Genomic DNA, 15278 nt, shown 5'->3' with positions numbered 1-15278 from the left:
TAATGATTCTATATTTGGCTATATATAGTGAGACGATCACCTGAACAAGCCTAGTTAACATTTGTCACTATGCCTAGTTAACAGACTTTATTTCCTTATGGTGAAACTTTTAAGATACTCTCTCTTAGCAACTTTCAAATATATTGTACAATACGGTATTATCCATTATAGTCACCATGCTGTACTTACTTATTTTGTAACCAGGAGTTTGTGCTTTTTGACCACCTTCACCATTTCACCCACCCCCAGGACCTACCTCTGCAACACCAATCGGGTTGAGCTTGTTTTCTTGTTTGCTTGTTTTTAGGATTCCACTTATAAGTGAAGTCATATGGTATTTGTCTTTCTTCCTCTATCTGACTTATTTTACTTAGCATAATGCCCTCAAGATCCACCCCGTGGTGGTGTATTTTTTGTTTCTGAACCAGGTTTCTGTCCTGTCACACCTAAATTTGGACTGGCCACATTGCAAGTGCTCAATAGTCTTGGGCGGCTTGTGGCTACTGTACTAGACAGTGTAGTTCTAGAGCTCAGGAGCAAGACTCTGCCCCTCAGCCCAGGGGGAAAGCTGGGGGGGGGGTGTCACTGCAGGCCCTGCCTCCCCCACCAGCGAGCCTCTCCCAGGGAGCCCAGTCCACCCCGCCAGAGCATGCTAATGTCACACAGAAAGGAGAATGCCACACCACAGAGTTCTGTCCTAATCTCTGGGTTGAGCTGTGAGAATGACATTCAGCTATCCTCTCGGTAATAATAACAACATAATTAGTACTTAGTAAATGCTGGTATGAGGGCCTCTGCTAAGCACTTCATTATCTTCACTACAACTTTATATGAGAGATACTATTATTACCCATGTTTAAGAGAGGAAGAAAGTGGAGAACCCTAAAGATTCCACCACAAAAACTACTATAACTGATAAATAAATTTAGTAAAATAGCAGGATACAATAGTATTCAGAAATCAGTTGCATTTTTATACACCAACAATGAACTATTAGAAAGGAAAACTAAGAAAAAAATCCCACTTACATTGCATCAAAAAAATAAAATAACTGGGAATGAATTTAACCAAGGAAGTAAAAAGACCTGTATTCAGAAGATTATAAGATAGTGAAGAAAGAAATGAAAGAAGATACAAATAAATGGAAGCATATATCGTGCTCATGGATAGGAAGAATTAATTTAACATCATTAAAATGTCCATACTACCCAAAGCAATCTATAGATTCAACAAAATTCCTATCAAAAAACCAATGGTATATGTAACAGAACTAGAATAATACAAAAATTTATGTGGAACCACAAAAAACTCTAAATACAGCAGTCTTGAAAGAGAGGAAAAAACTGGAGATTTTGTTCCAACTGCTATCAAATGCTACTACAAGGCCATAGTAATCAAAAGAGCATGATATTGGAATAAAAACAGACATATAGATCAATGAAATAGGATAGAAAGCCCAGAAATAAGCCCACAGCTATATGATCAATTAATTTTGGACAAAGGAGACAAGAACATACAACAGGATAAACACAGTCTATTCAATAAATGGTGTTGGGAAAAGTGGACAAATACATGCAAAAAAAAAAAAAAGACTACCATCTTACACCATACAGAAGAATAAACTCAAAATGGATTAAAGATTTAAATGTAAGACTCAAAACCATAAAACTCCCAGAAGAAAACATAGGCAGTAAATTTTCTGACATTTAGCAATATATTTTCTGATATATCTCCTTAGGCAAGGGAAACAAAACAAACAAACAAATAAATAAACAAATGATACTACCTCAAATTTAAGAGTTTTTGCACAGCAAAGAAAATCAACAACAAAGTGAAAAGACTGTGCTGGGGAACATATTCGCCAATGATATGTCTGATAAGGGGTTAATATCCAAAAATCTCATACAACTCAACACCACAAAAAAATCCAATTAAAAAGCAAGCAGAGGACCTGAATAGAAACCTCTCCAAAGAGGACATACAGATTGGTCAATAGACATATGAAAAGATTCTGAACATTATCAGAGAAAGCAAATTAAAACAAGATAATCACCTCATGCCTGTCAGAATGGCTGTCATCATTAAATCAACAAACAAGTGCTGGTGAGGATGTGGAGAAAAGGGAACCCTCCTGCACTGCTGGTGAGAATGCAGACTGGTGCAGCCACTGTGGAAAACAGTATGGAGATTCCTCAAAAAATTAAAAATCGAACTGCCTTATGATCCAGCAATTCCACCTCTGGGTATATATCCCAAGAAAGCCAAAACACTAATTTGAAAGAATATATGCACTCCTATCTTCATTGCAGCATTATTTACAATAGCCAAGATATGAAAACAACTTAGGTGTCCATCGACAAGTGGGTAAAAAAAACAACTGGTAGTACATATATATTACTTGTGGAATATTAGTCATAAAATAGAATGAAGTCTTACCATTTGCAATAGCATGGGTAGACCTAGAGGGTATTATGCTAAGTGAAATAAATCAGTCTGAGAAAGACAAATACCATGCGATTTCACTTACATGTGGAATCTAAAGAACAAAATAAATGTACTAACAAAATAGAAGCAGACTCATAGGCACAGCGAACAGACTGCTGGTTCACAGAGGGGATAGGGTTTGGAGGACTGAGTGAAAAAGGTGAAGGGATGAGGAAGTACAAATCGGCAGTTACAGAATAGTCACAGGGACGTAAAGTACAGTAGCATAGGAAACATAATCACTAACATTGTAATAACTTTGTATGGTGCCAGGCGGGTACTGAAAATATTGGGGAAACACTTTGTAAAGTATATGATTACCTAACCACTATGCTGCACACCTGAAACTAATACAGAATAATAATTAAATTAAATTATAATTGAAAAATAAATTTTTAAAAAAGAGAGCAGAGGAAAGTGGCTCAGAGAAATTAGATAACTTTCTGTGGGTCGTCATATGGCTCGTAAATAACAGACCTGGGAACTGAACGCCGGGCTGTCCAAAGCCAAAGCCTTGTGTTCTTCAGACAGAGAGAGCGGGACAAGGCCCAGGGTGAGTACAGGCTTCCTGGGTCTTGTCAAAGCCTCTCTTCCTCAACTCCCCAGCACACTGTCAAGTCAAAACGCTTTGGAGAGGAAGGTGTCAGTGAGGATGACTCAGTGTCACGGCGAGGGGTAGATGTGAGATGTCTGGCACCCCCAGGCCCACCCTCACTAGGATCCATAACTTCTGTTATGTTCTTATTGCAAATAAGATATTAACTCATAGACACAGATGACAGAAGTCTCTGTTAATTTTAAAGCACTATATGAAAGTTTATTATTATTGTGGGCTTATTAGTATTATTATTGTTCAGTCGGCGGTGTGTCCAGGGAACTCACTATGGCCCAGATTACAGCAATGATGTCTGTAATATTAAATGGCAACTGAGGACATACCTGACTTGAATTTTCTGTTCTTGGTCGATCCCAGTACCTGAAAGTTTCTGAGCTTCGCGTGTGGACATTGTACAGTCAAGTCTGGTGTGTGCACGCACTGGTCAGCCAGGTGTTTTCATTATTGGCTAGCTTGCCTGCTGCTGAAATCAGTCTTTCCGGTCAGCCTTGGGTGACCAGCAGCCCTCCTGGCTCTTCAGAGCTTAGTTAGAGACACTTAGAAACCCCTAAGCAGTCATACTGGCCGGGCCTCCTCTCTCAAGTCCGAGGACAGAGTGGAGACTGGGAAGCCAGCCTCCCGTGCACAGGAGAGGAAGGGCCCATGGGCTGTGCTGCAGGGTTCCTGGGCATCTTCCTGGCCTTACTGAACGGGATTCCCTGGAAGAGCCCCTAAATCCCATTCACCCCAGGGCCCACTTCCTCCGCAAAGCCCTTCCTGATCTGTCAGCTCCCTTCAGCCCTCTCCCACCTCTAAGGTCCTAATTAATGCCTGTGCCACCAACTCAGACACTGAAGCCCCTGTTGTGTATGGTTAGGTAAACATTTTCTGTATGGCCATGCCCTTTCTTTCCCAGTGCCAGACTCCTGTGACCTCCTCTGGTGACAATCACTTGTTGACTTGTGACATCTCTGATGATCTGATTGGTCAGCTTCACTGTGTTTCAGAGAGGGCTTAAGGGGCCATTTCAATCTGGTATGTGTGCATGACTTCTTTAGTGAACTTTGGTTTTGGCTTTGAGCGCTGCCTCTCCATCCGGAATGTATGTCCTTTGAGAACTGGGATCTTGTAAGCTTGACCTCCGACAAGAATATGTGCCTGACGTCCCTGGAAGGCTCAGCGACAATGTATTGCTCACTATCGAGCGAAGGGCTAGTGTCCCAACCCAAATCAACTCCTTCTGATGCTGGTCATTTGTATAACATCCTTTACGTTTTTCTCACTGCAGTTACCACAATTTGAACCATATATTTATTCATTCATTCAGACCTTCCCCCTGTGTCCCCAGCATGCAGTATGATGCCTGGTACTCGCAGGGCTTGGTAAAGACTAGGTCAGTAACTGCACATATGAACAAAGCAGCTTGGTCACTGTAGGAGAGGGCAAAGAGGGAGAGAGGAGCGAGTTAGCACCTGGGTGCTGGTGGCTTTCCACAGGGAGGTCAGCTACAGATGAGCATGGGGAATAATGGCAAACACGTTGGCCAAGTCAGGGACTTGAGAGTCAGGCATTTTCCTGCACTAAGGTTGATTTTCTGTGTAACCTTGAGAGGATCTTGTGAAGGTTGAGGGAGATATTTTTGTGAAATTGCTTTCTAAACCATAAAGTGGCATGAGAAGATGTTATTCATCATCCTAAGAAACTGCCTACCTGTCCAAATATATTTGCTATTAATTTGATTTACCTAAACCAGTGTCCTCATTTTTAAAATATGTGTTTCTTCCCATATTGCAAAAGTAATCCATTGTAATAACAAACCTATTAGAAAATTCAAAAAGAAATAAAAATAAATTATCTCTTAAGATTACCATTTAGAAATAACACTATTAACATCGTATGTGTAGCCCAAATATAGTTTTTTCTAAATATGTGCGACCCCAGGTTTCCAGCTGTCAGCAGCTGGGGCAATCGGGACACCCGTCCTCTCCATTCTCCACTGCCCTGGCGTGCTCCTGGCCGCTGCCTGGGAAGCCACTACGCGGCAGAGCCTCCCCCCTCTGGTTGCTTCCAGCAGCAGTGACAGTGAGGGTAGTGAGAGCTGACTTCTCTAGCACTTTTCACTACCTGGAAGTACCTACTGGGTTTATGCATGTCTTGTTTGTCTCTCTCTGCTGAGATATAAGCTCCACCACGTCCAGAGCTTGCTGCATTTACACTATTGCTGCCTCTTGGGCACCTAGAACAGTGCCTGTGCTTAGTAAACATTCATTGAATGAATGAACACCAGAGCACTGTACTGCCTCATACAGAACAGCTATCATTTGCTTCAGATGAGTTGTGCAGGTGAACTGTACAGAGATCTAGCTATTGTTAGAAGTTCGACCTCATCAAGGGTGTGAGAGAGAAGCCCAACCCCCTTTGCAATCAGCACTGCTGCCTCCAGTAGGCATGCTCTCAGACCATGTTATTTAGCACGTGGCCAAAGCATTGTACAAAGCCTACCTCCATGTTCACAGAATTCATTAATATGACCAAACTTCCCCATCCTCACCCTGTCCCCAAAGCCTGTCCCAGCACCTTTCAGGTTGGTCCCCTTATGGGACTCCTGAGCCTTTTTTATAGACACTACTACATTTCTTTCTTAGATAGGGCAGCGATCCTGGCCACAGTTCTCCATCTCCGTCCCCAAGGGGGAGCTTCAGCGGCACAGACAGCATTTGTGGATTGGCTGCAAAGAGTTGTAGGATCCCTGCGGAGAGCTGGGCTCTGACAGGGGGTGTCCAGCTAGCCCTGAGGCTACTCCTTCTCATGCACTAGATGGAGTGTGCCCCTGCTCGGCTGGACCCAGTCTCCAGACTCAGGTCACTAAGCAGACTTCTCCTCATCTCCAAAACCTGCAAAAGCATGGCACTAGGTCTGTTTTCTTCTAGGTCGTTGCAGCCCTAGTGGGAGGGACATTTTCCCCACTTGCCATAAACCCCTTCCTCTTTGGCCCAGGGAGAAACAAGGTGTTTTCATCTCTGTGTGCTTCATAGGCAGGGTTCAAACACGGGTTGCAAGAGTGCTCTCCGGAAGAGTTACCCATGCTCTGAGGAGCCAGGACCTGCCAGGTGAGTGAGACATCAAAAGGCGGACAGGGCCTCCCACAGCCCCTGCTCCTCACTCCCGCCCAATCTGCATGGTACCTTTGCTGCTGTCTTTCATATTCCTGAGGATCATCAGCAGGCACTTAGATTCCAGAAACTGAGTTCATCAGACTGGCCATTATTCTCCCAAGTCTACTCGAGGACACAGGTTCCTCCCCCACAGCTTTGTTGAAATATAATTGGCATATGACATTGTGTAAGTTTAAGGCATACATAATGATTTGATATATGTATTATATATATTGCAAAATGATCACCACAGCAAGTTTAACTAATATCCATCACCACACATAGTTACAATATTTTTTTCTTGTCCCCAAAGCCTGTCCCAGCACCTTTAGGATTTGCTCCCTCAGCAACTTTCAAATACACAATGCAATATTGTTAGCTATGGTCACCATGCTGTTCATTACATCCCCAGGACTTGCTCATCTTGTTACTGGAAGTTTGTTCTTTTTCACCACCTTCACCCATTTTTCTTTCCTTTCCTCCACACTACACCCCTGGCAGTCACCAATTTGTATTTGGTATCTATAAGTTCAGTTTGTATTTTGTTTTATTTTGTCTGACTTATTTAATTTTGTGTAATGCCCTCAAGACACATCCATGTGGTCATAAATAACAAGGTTTCATTCTTTCTCATGGCTAAATAATATTCCATTGTGTATATGTACCACCTCTTCTTTATCTGTTCATCATTGATGGATGCTAGGGCTATTTCTGTCTTACTTGGTTACTGTGAATGGTGTTGCAGTGAACATAGAAGGTGCAGATATCTCTTTTGGATAGTGGTTTCATTTCCTTAGGATATATACAGGGGTGGGAAAAAGTAAGTTTACAGTTGTTGTATGGAAAGAGGCATGCAGGCTATGATTGTTGCAACAGCTTTATTAATTCTGCATTTTGTGAACTCCCAACTGTAAACCTATTCTTGCCCTCCCCATATATCCAGAAGTGGAATTGCTGGATCATAGGGTAGTTCTATTTTTAATTTGGCAGGAGCCTCCATACCATTGTTCATAGTGGCTGTACTAGTTTACATTTCTGCCAACAATGAACAAAGATTCCCTTTCCTTCACATCCTCACCAGCATTGGTTATCTTTAGTCTTTTTGATGACAACCATTCTGACAGGTGTGAGGTGATATTGTGGTTTTAATTTGCATTTTCCTGAAGCTTAGTGACAGTGGGCACCTTCTCATGTATCTGTTAGCCATTTGTATAACTTTTTTGGAAAAATGTCTATTCAGATTCTTTGCCCATTTTTAATTGGAATAGTATTATTATTATTTTGCTATTGAGTTGTATGATTTCCTTATCTATTTTGATATTTTACCCCTTGATCAGATATTTTCTCCCATTCTGGGTTGCCTTTTCATTTTGTTGATCATTTCTTTTGCCAAGCAGAACCTTTTTAGTTTGTTGTAATTGTACAGGTTTATTTTTGCTTTTGTTATGTGTGCTTCAGGTGTCAGATCCAAAACACCACTGCCAAGACCCGTGTCAGGGAGCCTCTTCCTTATGTTTTTTCTAGGAGTTTTATAGCTTCAGGTCTCACATTTAAATCTTTAATCCATATTGAGTTCATTTTTGTGCCTGTTATAGAAAGGGGTCTACTTTCAGTTTCTGCATGTGTTTATCCAGTTTTTCCAGCACCATTTACTGAAGAGACTATATTTTACCCATTGAATATTCTTGCTCACTCATCAAACATTAGTTGACCGCATATGCATGGGTTTTTTTCTGGGCTCTTAATTCTGTTGACTGGTTTATGCAGTGGTAGTCAACCTGGTCCCTACTGCCCACTAGTGGACGTTCCAGCTTTCATGGTGGGCGGTAGTGGAGCAACCAAAATATAAATTAAAAGATAGATTTAACTATAGTAAGTTGTTTTATAAAGATTTATTCTGCCAAACTTAGTGAAAATCTGACATAAAATACTTGGTGAGTAATTATTATTATATTTTTTAACTTTCTGTAACTCTGCTTTATAAATTTTATAAAGTAAAGTTACTTCCCTACTTTATAATTCACCATTACTGTGGAACTGGTGGGCGGTTAGACAATTTTACTACTAACAGAGATACAAAAGTGGGTGGTGGGTATAAAAAGGTTGACTACTCCTGGGTTTATGTGTCTGTTTTTATATCAGTATCATACTGTTGTTGTTTTTAAGCTATGTAGTATAGTTTGAAATCAGGAAGTATGATGTCCCCAGCTTTGTTCTTCTTTCTCAAGATTGCTTTGGCTATTCAGAGTCTTTGTGGTTCCAAATGAATTTTAGGAATTTTCTTTTCTATTTCTGTAAAAACTGCCATTGCATTGAATCTATAAATGGCTTTGGGATATTTTAACTATTAATTTTTCCAACCCCTAATCACAACAGCTTTCCATTTACTTGTGTTTTCTTCAGTTTCTTTTTTTTTATAATTATTTTTATTTATTTATTAATTTTAGAGAAGAGCGAAAGAGAGAGAGAGAGAGAGAGAGAGAGAGAGAGAGAGAGAGAGAAGGGGGGAGGAGCAGGAAGCATCAACTCCCATATGTGCCTTGACCGGGTAAGCCCAGGGTTTTGAACCAGTGACCTCAGCATTCCAGGTTGACGCTTGATCCACTGTGCCACCACAGGTCAGGCTAAAGTGGGCGTTTTTGTTTTGTTTTGTTTTGTTTTGTTTACAGAGACAGAGAATCAGTGAGAGGGATATACAGACAGGAACAGAGAGAGATGAGAAGCATTGTTGCGACACCTTAGTTGTTCATTGATTGCTTTCTCATATGTGCCTTGACCGTGGGCCTTCAGCAGACTGAGTAACCCCTTGCTCGAGCCAGTGACCTTGGGTCCAAGCTGGTGAGCTTTGTTCAAACCAGATGAGCCCGCTCTCAAGATGGCAACTTCGGGGTCTCAAACCTGGGTCCTCCGCATCCCAGTCCGATGCTCTATCCACTGTGCCACTGCCTGGTCAGTTTCTTTCATTAGTGTCTTATAGTTTTTAGTGTTCAGATCTTTGACCTCCTTTGTTAAATTTTATTGTTTTTGATGCTAGTGTAAATGAGATTGTTTTCTTTTTTTAGATAATTCATTGTTATTGTATAGAAATGCTACTGATTTTTATACATTGATTCTGCATCCTGCAACTTAACTGAATTTGTTGATTGGATTTAATAGTTTTGGGTGGAGTCTTTAACATTTTTCTCTATATAAAACCATGTCATTGCAAACAGTTTTATTTCTTTCTTTCTGATTCAACTTCCTTTTATTATTTATTTTTTGTTTAATTATTTTGGCAAAGACTTCCAGTACTGGGTTGAATAGAAGTAGTGATAGTAGGCATCCTTGTCTTATTCCTGATTTTGGAAGAAAAGCTGAAAGCTTTTCACCACTGGGTATGTTATTAGCTGTGGGTTTGTCATATGTGGTCTTTATGAAGTTGAGGTGTGTTTCCTCTATACCCAGTTCCTTGTGTGTTTTATCATGAATGGATGTTGAATTCTGCATCTATGATTTTTATCTTTTATTCTATTAAGATGATGTATCTCACTTGTTGATTTGTGTATGTTCAACCATCCTTGCATCTCAGGGATAAATTCCACTTCATCATGGTGTATGATCCTTTTAATGTGTTGTTGAATGTATTTTGCTAGTATTTTATTGAGAATTTTTGCATCTATGTTCATCAGGGATATGAGGACACCGTTTCTTTAATAATATTAATAAATGGCAGATCTGCTTCATTCTATTGGGGAATTTGGTAAAATAAGTGGATATCACTTAAATTTGTTTAAGGAAGGATTCTGGAAAAGGCAGCTCTTTTACTAGTGGGCAAAAGAGCCTAGAATCTTTGTTGTCTTCTTTATGAGGAGCCACTTGTCATCCACAGCTACTTATCTCTCACAGGAGCCGATTCCCCCGTGGAGAATGCTCAGTCTCTTCTGCCCTCCTCTCTCTGCTCTCTGACCTCTCTCTGCCTCTCCCATGGCAATGATGGGGATATGTTGCATACATGTACAGCATCACTGTCCACTTTCACATCCAGTGTTTCATCTGACCCTTCTCTGATGGGACAGGTAAAAAACACTTGTCCCCATTTTATCAGAGAAATGGACCAACTTCCCCAAGGTCACATAATGCTGAAGTTAACACTTGAGCCTGATTTTTTGATGCCTGGACAAAACCTTTCTTGGTTACAGTGTTCTTGCCAGCCTCTTGAAGGAGGGGCGTGGGACAGAGCAAGAATGGGGAATAGGGAACTAATCAGGTGAAGATTTGATGAGGAACAGATTGGGAACAGTTGACTAAGATGCCAATCAGGGTTATCCCTGCAGGCTAGATTCTTTGTGGTCCTTATTTTCTTTTCCTTCTCTACCAGCCACTAAAATGTATGGCAAGAATATGCTTGCAAGCTCAGAGTGATCCCTATAAGACTGTGACTCAGGAGAAAAATGTTTGAATCGAGCCCTTTGAGTGGCCTCTGTCCTACTTAGTACCTTGTACATTAAACATTAAACAGTGGTTCTTGGGCTTCATTTCTGCTTCAACTTGAATCAGAAAAGATGACATAAGCTTACATAATTTTTTAAATTCATTCTTATATATGTTCATTTATTTAAGTTTTATCAATGAACCAGATATTTTGCTAAGCACAGGAAATGAGATATGATTCCTCCTCTCAAGGCATTTGCAGGTGTGTGTGTGTGAGAAAGAGAGAGAGCGAGAGAGAGAGAGAGAGAGAGAGAGAGAGAGGAATGGGGGAACACAGACAATGAAGTCTTTACCATGAATAATTCCCACAGCAGCTATAGCCCAGGAGGCTATGGAAACCCAGAGGAAGAGCATGGAAATCAGACTATGCTGAGGTCAGGATGACTTTTCAGAGAAAATGCCTCTTAAATGTAATTCTTAAGTGTTCATAGGACTTAATGTAGAAAATGTAAAGGTCATGCCAGTCAAGTGGACCTTATGTTTGAAGATGCAGAGGCATTAAGGAGCTGAGAGAATAGGAAATCATTTGGAGGGAAGAGAGTGCTGGAGGAGGTGGGAAAGGATGAATGGGAAGAGGTGGTGGTGGTGCTGCATGTGTAAGATTATCCTGAAAGCCATGCGGAAGCATTTTTAGGGGTCTGCATTTTATGTAGGTCCCCTTGGCAGTGCTGTCGTGGCTTTGTTTAAATGTTTGTTCAGGGTTTTTTTCTTATTTATTTATTTATTTATTTATTTTTGTATTTTTGTATTTTTCTGAAGTTAGAAGCAGGGAAACAGTCAGACAGACTCCTGCATGCACCCGACCGAAATCCACCTGGCATGCCAACCTCTGCCCATCTGGGGTGTTGCTCCATTGTGGCCGGAGCCATTCTAGAGCCTGAGGCAGAGGCCATAGAGCCATCCTCAGTGCCTGAGCCAACTTTGCTCCAATGAAGCCTTGGCTGTGGGAGGAGAAGAGACAGATAGAAAGGAAGGAGAGAGGGAAGGGAGGAGAAGCAGATGGGTGCTTTTCCTGTGTGCCCTGACTGGGAATTGAACCTGGGACTTCCACACATCGGGCTAATGCTCTACCGCTGAGCCAACCAGCCAGGGCCTTTTTTTTTTTAATTGAACTTAATGGGGTGACACTCGTTAAAGCAATTATACAGGTTTCAGGTGCCCAGTTCTAAAACAAAGCTCTGTACATTTTATTGTGTTCAACCCTCCCCCCCAAGTCATGACTTTACCCATCACTATTTATTCTCCCTAAACCCTTCCCCACCCCACCCTCAGGCCATCACCACACTGTTGTCTGTGAGGTTTTTGTTTGTTTGTTTGTTGAACTGTATTTTTTTTTTCAAAAGAAGTTGGGTAGTATCTAGTAAAAACCTTTAAAATGTGCATATAAAGTAGCCTTTGGCTCAATAAGATTACCTTTGGGAGTAATAATACTGATCACCTACTGTGTAGTGCTGATTGAACCAGATATTTTTATACTTGATAGTCTTTAGAACAGTTGTACAAAGTGAGAATTATTGGTCACATTTTACAGATAAATAAACTGAGGTTTTAAAGAATCAGGCAAATTTAGGATTGATTTCACATTCTGTCACCAATTAGCTGTTTTCCTCAGTCAAATTACTTACCCTCTCTGATGCTGTTTTCTGAGGTAGTCCTACTTTTTTTTAAAATGCCAACCAGAATTAAAAATACAAGCTGCTTATTTTTGTATTACACACTCATTTGAATTGTTTTTGCCAGACCCGCCCTCCATTTTCTTAAACACTTAAAATGAAGTAAATGAGGCAGAATTGGACAGTGTGGAGAGTGTGGACAGGGCTTTGCTTCTGGGAGCCGTTCTGAGCTGTTTCTCCAGCACTTTCCTTGTATGCTCACACACAGCTCTTCTCATACTCTCCACCTCCATTACATTTCTCTTGTCCCTTGTGAGATTGTAAGTTCATTGGGGAAAGGGCTGGTCTTAAAAATACCTTTGCGTCTCTCCCAGCTCCTGCCTGGCTCAGTGCCTTCTCTGTGCCCACGGAGAGCCCTAAGGTTGGGCGTCTTAGCAGCGACTGGAACATCATGGTCCCAGGGAAAACAGGGGCTTTGAGAGTGAAGAGCTAAGAGTTGGGTTGAGGGTAGATGTGGAAATGATAAATGTTAGGGTTGGAGACTTAGCAGGAAAGGTTTGGAATTGAGGAGCTCTGTGAGAACATATTTAATGGAAAACATGCAAAACGTTCTCATCAGTGCTGAGTTGAAAGAGTTGTCTTAGATTGTTTCCTCAGAAACAGATCCTGAGAGGGGGGTCTATGTGCAAGTGATTTATTCTGGGTCCCAGGAGGACCCAGAACAGGAGAGGGGAAGAAGCTAGAGCGTGATGTCAGGTGGGTTTCAGCCTGAGCCGGGACCCACACATGTGTTCTAAAGCCGTGGTCCCCAACCTTTTTTGGGCCACGGACCAGTTTAATGTCAGAAAATATTTTCACGGACCGGCCTTTAGGGTGGGACGGATAAATGTATCACATGACCGAGACAAGCATCAAGAGTGAGTCTTAGACGGATGTAACAGAGGGAATCTGGTCATTTTTAAAAAATAAAACATCATTCAGACTTAAATATAAATAAAACAGAAATAATGTAAGTTATTTATTCTTTCTCTGCGGACCAGTACCAAATGGCCCACGGACCGCTACCAGTCCGTGGCCCGGGGGTTGGGGACCACTGTTCTAAAGTATAGATCAGAAGTCAGAGTTTGTCCCTGCTGGTGGATACATCCATAACAGTCAGTCATTGGCTAAGCGCTGTTGAGAGGTGACTGGGGAAACTTCAGGCACTTCTGGCTCTGTCCATGTGGACAGAGGGGCTCCAGTAGCCCCAGGGCGAGCCTTCTAAGACCCGAGAGGTGTAGAGAGTTAGAAGCAAAGGCACATGGAAGCTGGGCGTGGGATGTGCAGAGGTGTGCAAATATCTGAGGGGCACTGATAGAGTCTCCCAGGTAACTGCACCCCTAACTGAGTCGCGCGGTCCTCCCCTGATGTGCGAATCCCCGCTTTCTCCTCTGCGAGGGGCGGACAGTGTTCCTTGCTCACATTGCCAGATGATAGTGAAGACACAACAAAATGAGGGAGGATGCTTAGACTCGTGTTGTCAGCAATAGGACATCGTGTAAAGCCGGGTGTTATTACTGCAGCTTCCTCTTCCAGGCCCTGAGGCTATACTAGCCCCAGGTCCTCTCCCGGGCACTTGTCTCGCAGGCATCAGCCCTGGCGGCCTTTGAAAAGAGGTTGTTAGTATTGGAAAGAAAGCAGGCACTTTTTAAATGTTGATAAATTTTGCAGCAGTTTCTTTAATATATATCGGCCGCCCTGAACTACATCTAATTAACCACCAGACACCGTGCTGCGGTTATGTTTGGCTTTGATGTGCTCATCAGCATATTGGAGAGCTAATCATCACAGGTCTTAGCTCTTATAAAATGCCTTTTATCTTCAAAGTGGTTTACAACCACTAATTATCAGAGGAATTAGGGCGAACAGCAGTCATCTCAGGGAGACCTGCAACCATTACCGAGGGCCTTGGATGTGCCTTATAATAGAGCGAAAGGAGTGTGAAGCAGAATGTCTAATAATAGTTGTCCAGACCTGGAAGAGCTATTTTATAGAGGTAGGAGACAGCTGTTCCCTTTCTCCCTTGAGGCTAGCACAAGGAAATTGGACCTAATTTGAGGAAAAAAGGAGGCAAAAAATATAGTGGTTGCATAAGCGACAGCAGGCCACAGTGTAGGAGGTGGCCCTCTCAAAGGCACTTGCATACTCGTGCCCCTATATATGGGCTGATGGGGCGCCTGGCCCTCCTGGTGGCCTGTTGTGGGGGGACATGACAACACGAAGTCCCATCCAGCTGCAGCAGTCAAATGGTAGATTGATGGGCTTCTTGATTATATACCCTCATGTAGTATTTTTTTTTGTTCTGTTGCTTTTTTTTTTTTTTCATTTTTCTGAAGCTGGAAACAGGGAGAGACAGTCAGACAGACTCCCGCATGCGCCCGACCGGGATCCACCCGGCACGCCCACCAGGGGGGAAGCTCTGCCCACCAGGGGGCGATGCTCTGCCCATCCTGGGCGTCGCCATGTTGTGACCAGAGCCACTCTAGCGCCTGAGGCAGAGGTCACAGAGCCATCCCCAGCGCCCGGGCCATCTTTGCTCCAATGGAGCCTTGGCTGCGGGAGAGGAAGAGAGAGACAGAGAGGAAAGCGCGGTGGAGGGGTGGAGAAGCAAATGTGCGCTTCTCCTGTGTGCCCTGGCCGGGAATCGAACCCGGGTCCTCCACACGCTAGGCCGACGCTCTACCGCTGAGCCAACCGGCCAGGGCTTGTTGCTTTTTTGTTAATTTGTTTTGTTAGAATTTTATCTGGGATATAGAATTTGAATTCTACAGTAATAAGAATGGTGACAAGAGCTAACACTCCTAAGGTACTATTCCAGCCATCACTTTAAGGTAAGGAAAGCAAGGCCCCGGGAGCTGAGGACACCTGTTTGTGGCTACATGGCTAGTGCCCCCGGGTGGTCTGGCCTTGGAATTTGTGCTT

The 15278-nt window shown here is 42.5% G+C and overlaps 1 protein-coding gene across 5 annotated transcripts in view; it reads left to right on the top strand.

Annotated features, from left to right (window-relative positions):
* CRACR2A (calcium release activated channel regulator 2A) overlaps positions 1–15278 on the top strand; it is a 146063-nt gene that overhangs the window by 31699 nt on the left and 99086 nt on the right. The window lies entirely within an intron of this gene.

This window comes from Saccopteryx bilineata, chromosome 2 (genome assembly GCF_036850765.1).
Source record: "Saccopteryx bilineata isolate mSacBil1 chromosome 2, mSacBil1_pri_phased_curated, whole genome shotgun sequence".
In the NCBI taxonomy this organism is placed as follows: Eukaryota; Metazoa; Chordata; class Mammalia; order Chiroptera; family Emballonuridae; genus Saccopteryx; species Saccopteryx bilineata.
This window is presented reverse-complemented; position numbering and strand designations above follow the sequence as displayed.